Source organism: Phyllostomus hastatus, unplaced genomic scaffold (genome assembly GCF_019186645.2).
Source record: "Phyllostomus hastatus isolate PE091 unplaced genomic scaffold, TTU_PhHast_1.1 phas_contig_1520, whole genome shotgun sequence".
Lineage (NCBI taxonomy): Eukaryota > Metazoa > Chordata > Mammalia > Chiroptera > Phyllostomidae > Phyllostomus > Phyllostomus hastatus.
In genome coordinates, this window is record NW_025333623.1 from 26,166 (window position 1) to 32,246 (window position 6,081).

Sequence of the window (6,081 nt, forward strand, 5' to 3'; positions counted from 1 at the left end):
TAAAGTGAGTTAATGCCTTCCTCACTGGGTGACAGTAGAGTTAAAGTGGGATGCACTTGGAGCTCTTAGCACAGTGCCTGTCATACAGGAAGCTCTTAAGGAAGTTCATTTATGACTTACAGCATCACTCCAGTCATAATACTAGTGACGAGGAAGGCCCATGGCTTTCTTTGTCAATACACCTATTTTCTATGTCATTAACTTTATTAATCTGTTATTTTAAAAACAATCTGCTGATAACTTTACAGGGTATCTTCATGATCCAAGATGATGTTTTATTTCCTGGACTACAACCAGTTTTGTTCCTAGTACAATATGTAGTAATTAATATCTAAACTGGGAAGCTTCTGCTGTCTCTAGAACAAGACCCCCACCTTTCCCTTCCTCATATAATTATTCTTTTTCTCTTTACTGGGCATTTTTATTTAGGAATAGAAAGTAAATTTCATAGCAACTGAAAGGCAGAAAAATTCTTTTGTTATTGAAATGTAATGGAGGACTTCTTGCATGGACTTCTGATGAGCTGCTCTGCTTAAGCCTTGGGAGATTATTTTGGTATGGTGGACAGAACAGTCTCCCTGATTTTGGAGGTGCTGTCTCTGGCTCCTCTCTGGTTTCAGCAGAAACAGGAGACAAGAACAATGCAGTAATCACCACATACACAGTTTCACTTTCTGTGGTTTCAGTTACCCGCAACCAGGGTCCGAAAATATTAAATGGAAATTCTAGGAATAAGTAACTCGTAAGTTTTAAATTATTTGCCATTCCAAGCAACATGATGAAATCTCACACTGTCCCACTCTTTCCCACCCAGGGACTCATGCCCCGGTTCAGTGTATTCACCTCACTTCTTCTCATCACATAGGCATTGTACCATCGCACATCATCACTAGAAAAAGGGAGAGTGCAGTACAATACGATATTTTCAGAGGGAGAGACCACATTCACATTATTTTTATTACAGGAAATTGTTATAATTGTTCCATTTTATTAGTAGTAGTTGTTAATCTCTTACCTTGCCTAATTTATACATTAAACTTTATTATGGTTATGTATGTACAGTAAAAATATAATGTATATATGGTTCAGCACCATCCAGGTTTCCAGGCATCAGTGGGGTTTGTGGAATGTATCCCATGTGGACAAGGGGGAACTAGTGTTGTGGGAAGAGCTTTAGCCTGGGCAGACCTCACACAAGGTCTTAATTTAGCTCCACTTATCCCAATTTGGTTTCCTGTTAAACATGAGGGTGTTGAACGCAAAACAAATTTTTATTACTGGCTTCTAATTTGTTGGTATATTTCCTATTCTCCTAATATTTTAAAGGATTAAGGGGAATTATGCCTGTTAACATTGTAATTAGAACACCTTTTTGTAATTCTTCTACATCTGGAAACTGGTAGCATCCTTGAGTACCGTAGCTGAGTTCTGTGAGGTTTTGGAGGGGGGAAAGATGTTTTTTTTGTGGACTGATATATTAAGATTGCATGTGAAGTTTATACTCATTAGCCCATCTGTGTTTACTCACATAGTCCTAATGGGTATATGCACTGTGGGATACTGTGTTGATAGGCTCTTTTAGTTTTTTAACTTTTTTTTAATTTCAAAATGTAAAATAACTTTATAATTATCCAGGATTTTTTGAAATTTAGTAAAAAGCTTCACTTATGATTTGAGTTATTTATTCTTTTAAACTTTTTTATTGTTGTGCAAGTACAGTTGATATGGTCTGTTGAAAGAGTTAACCATAAGTATTACATAAAGGACTTATATAACAGATACTGTTTAGTGTTTCAAAGAAGAGAGGATTGTGAGAAAATGTTTATAAAGAACATAATCTATAGGGATTTTTTTCTTAAATATCAAGTTTCCCCATGGGACTTTCAATCATTTTTTATCATCAGTTAGAGGAAACTATATAAAAAATCACTAGCAGCATATGAAATATTATAAGGTAGATATATATGCCCTAACATGGAAAAATGTGAAATACTAGGTGAAAAACAAAAACATATGAATTATGTAGTATGATAATGATTGGATGGCACTTTTTTTAAAGATACATATGTTTTGGGAATATATTATTTTTATGATTTTCTATTAGTTAATTTCTAGGATTTCCATTCTAAAATATAAAGCTACAGTAAACATTCTTACACGAAATCCATATAGTAACTTTCCATAGTAGAATTGTAAAGATAGGAAAGTGTGTATATTGTTCATTTAGAGAAATAATCTTAAAAAAATAAAAAGTCAAATTAAATTCCTTGTATAGATAAAGATGGTTAATGTAATCAAATTTATTTTTTGAGGTATCAAGCCTACTACTGTTCCAGCCACACCTCCTAGTTTAAGTCAACCAGGTGAAATAACTCTTTATCCTATTTATATTGTTAAGAATTTCATAAGGTGATGAGTAAAAAATAATGTGTGTTAATTTGTGTTTGTTTCATTATATATAAACAAAGGTGAACTTTTTTTCACCCACATTTACTTATTCATGTTCTTTGCTTATTTTTCTATCATGTTTTTAGAATATTTTTTGTTGATTTGTCAACTTACTATAAATTAAACCCCCTTAACAGGAAGTGAATCATATTTAGGTTTTTATCTCTGCCTTATTTTTACTAATCACCTTTCTCTTAAGATTTTATATGTTTGGATATAGATTGTTTTTTATAACTTCTAATTATATATGTAATAGTATACAAATATAAATTTGTAAAATTTTAAGTATTACAAAAGTATATGGAGTAAAAGATTACTCTCCTTCTGTTTCTCTAATTCATTACTTAAGGTTTTTTTTGTTACTATCTTTATTTTTTTTGTATTACCAGTTTTTTATTTTATTTTTTCAATATATTTTATTGATTATGCTATTACAGTTGTCCCATTTCCCCCTTCCCTCCCCTCCACCCTGTACCCCCCTCCCACCCACGTTCCCTTTAGTTCATGTCCATGTGTCATACTTGTGAGTTCTTTAGCTTCTACATTTCCCATACTATTCTTGCCCTCCCCCTATCTATTTTCAACCTACATTCTATGCTACTTATTCTCTATAACATTTCCCCCTCTCTCCTACTCCCACCCCCCTCCTGCTAGCCCTCCATGTGCCCTCCATTTCTGTGGTTCTGTTCCTGTTCTAGTTGTTTACTTAGTTTCTTTTGGTTTTGCTTTAGGTGTGGTTGTTAATAATTGTGAGTTTGCTGTCCTTTTACTATACATGTCTTTTTCTTTATCTTCTTTTCTTAGATAAGTCCCTTTAGCATTTCATAAAATAAGGGCTTGTTGATGATGAACTCCTTTAACTTGACCTTATCTGAAAAGCAGTTTATCTGCCCTTCCATTCTAAATGAGAGCTTTGCTGGATAGAGCAATCTGGGATGTAGGTCCTTGTCTTTCATGACTTGGAATATTTCTTTCCAGCCCCCTTCTTGCCTGTAAGGTCTCTTTGGAGAAATCAGCTGACAGTCTGATGGGAACTCCTTTGTAGGTTACTGTCCCCTTATCTCTTGCTGCTTCTAGGATTCTCTCCTTTGTTTTTACCTTGGCTAATGTAATTATGATGTGCCTTGGTGTGTTTCTTCTTGGGTCCAACTTCTTTGGGGCTCTCTGAGCTTCTTGGATTTCTTGGAAGACTGTTCCCTTTGCCAGAATGGGGAAGTTCTCCTTTATTATTTGTTCAAATACGTGCTCCATTTGTTGCTTTTCCCCTTCCCATTCTGGTACCCCTATAATCGGATGTTGGAACATTTAAAGGTGTCCTGGATGCTCTTAAGCTTTTCCTCGATTTTTTGAATTCTTATTTCATCATGCTTTCCTGCTTGGTTGATTCTATCTTCCTGCTGGTCCACTGTATTGTTTTGAGACTCAGATTCCTTCCTTTCACTATTGGCTCTCCTCCGCGTATCTTCCTGCATCTCTTTTATGGTAACCTGCATCCTTTCATCTAAATTGCGCCCAAAATCAACCAATTCCGTGAGCTTTCTGATCACCAGTGTTTTGAACTGCGCATCTGATAGATTGGCTATTTCTTGCTCGCTCAAAAGGATGAGCCCTGGGGGACTGATCTGTTCTTTTGGAAACATGTCTTTCTCTGTCTCTCCTTTTTTTTTCCCTGGTCTGGTCACTCTTGTTACAGTGGGGGACGGAGCCTTAGGTGTTCACCAGGGCTGGGCACCCCAGTTGCTTGATTGTGAAGTTATATGTGGGGGCGGGGGCAGGAGTGGGGACAGGAGGGAACAATGGCGGTAGTTCCGTTCTGGGCTCAGACCCTTCTCTGGGATCCTGGGCTGCGAGCTCTGCCCTGGTCCACAATCGCTGCCTCACTGGGTCCGCCAGCCGCAGCTTGCGTACTCAGGGATCACCACTGCGTTCTTGTGCCCCAGATGGCTGTCGCGCCGATTTCGCCCCAAATTTTCCCTGACCTCAGCGCGCCGCCGACCCACACCAGCCCCGCACCCGCCTGGATCGTCTTCTCCTACCAGTCTGGATGTATGGGTCTACTTCAACTTCTTGGCTGTCCGACTTCCATTCAGATAAATCCTCTATCAGTTCTTGGTGTTATTCTGCCTGTAAATTATTGTTGTTCTAATCTTGGTTGTGCGAGGAGGTACAGTGCAACCACCTATTCATCCATCTTGCCGGAAGTCATTACTTAAGTTAATCACTTAATAATTTAGATGTCTTTTTTAATTTAAACAAATAATAATTAATTGAGGCAAATTCCTACAACATCAACTATTTTAAAGAGAACAATTCAATTTCATTTTGTACATTCACGACGATGTTGTGCTAACATCTCTTCTGTCTAGTTTCAAAACATTTCCATTCTCCAAAGTCAACCAAATCCTCACCCACGGGCAGTTTCCCCCATTGTACACCCCCTATTTCTGTCCTCTCCTTTTGGATTTATATATTCTGGGTATTTCATACAAATGAAATAATGTAAGGTGGCTTTTTGCTTCTGAATTTTTCTGCTTAGCATGTCTTCAAGGTTCATCCACATTGTTTCATTTATCAGTGCTTTTGTTTTTTTTTTATTTCAATTGTACAAGTACAGTTTTCTGTCTTTTACTCCCATCCCAGCCCACCCCACCATCTCTCCCCCACCTCCCTCCCATTTTCACTCCTCCTTGTTTTTGTCCATGTGTCCTTTATACATGTTCCTGTAAACCCTTCCCCTTTTCCCCTGAAATTTCCTTCCCTCTTCCCTCTGGTCCTGTCAGCCTGTTCTCAATTTCACTGTCTTTGGTTATATTTTGCTTGTTTGTTTGTCTTGTTGTTTAGGTTCCTGTTAAAGGTGAGATCATATGGTATTTGTCTTTCACTGCCTGGCTTATTTTGTTTAGCATAATGCTTTCCAGTTCCATCCATGCTGTTGCAACGGGTAAGAGCTCCTTCTTTCTTTCTGCTGCATAGAATTCCATTGTATAAATGTACCATAGTTTTTTGATCCATTCATTTACTGATGGGTACCTAGGTTACTTCCAACACTTGGCTATTGTGAATTGTGCTGCTATGAACATTGGGGTGCATAGGTTCTTTTGGATTGGTGTTTCAGGGTTCTTAGGATATAATGCTATCAGTGGAATTGCTGGGTCAAAAGGCAGATCCATTTTTAGTTTTCTGAGAAAATCCCGTACTGTTTTCCATAGTTGTTGTACCAGTCTGCAGTCCCACCAACAGTGCACTACCATTCCCTTTTCTCCACAGCCTCGCCAACACTTGTTTGTTGTTTTGTTTATGATGGCCATTCTCACCAGTGTGAAGTGGTATCTCACTGTGGTTTTAATTTGCATCTCTCTGATAGCTAATGATGCTGAATATCTTTTCATGCATCTCTGGGACCTTTGTATGTCCTCCTTGGAGAAGTGTCTGTTCAAGTCCTTTGCCCATTTTTTTTTAAGATTTATTTATTTTTTAGAGAGGGAAGGGAGGGGGGAAAGAGAGAGAGAAACATGAATGTGTGGTTGCTGGGGGGCCATGGCCTGCAACCCTGGCATGTGCCCTGACTGGGAATCAAACCTGCGATGCTTTGATTCACATCCCGAGCTCAATCCACTGAGCTATGCCAGCCAG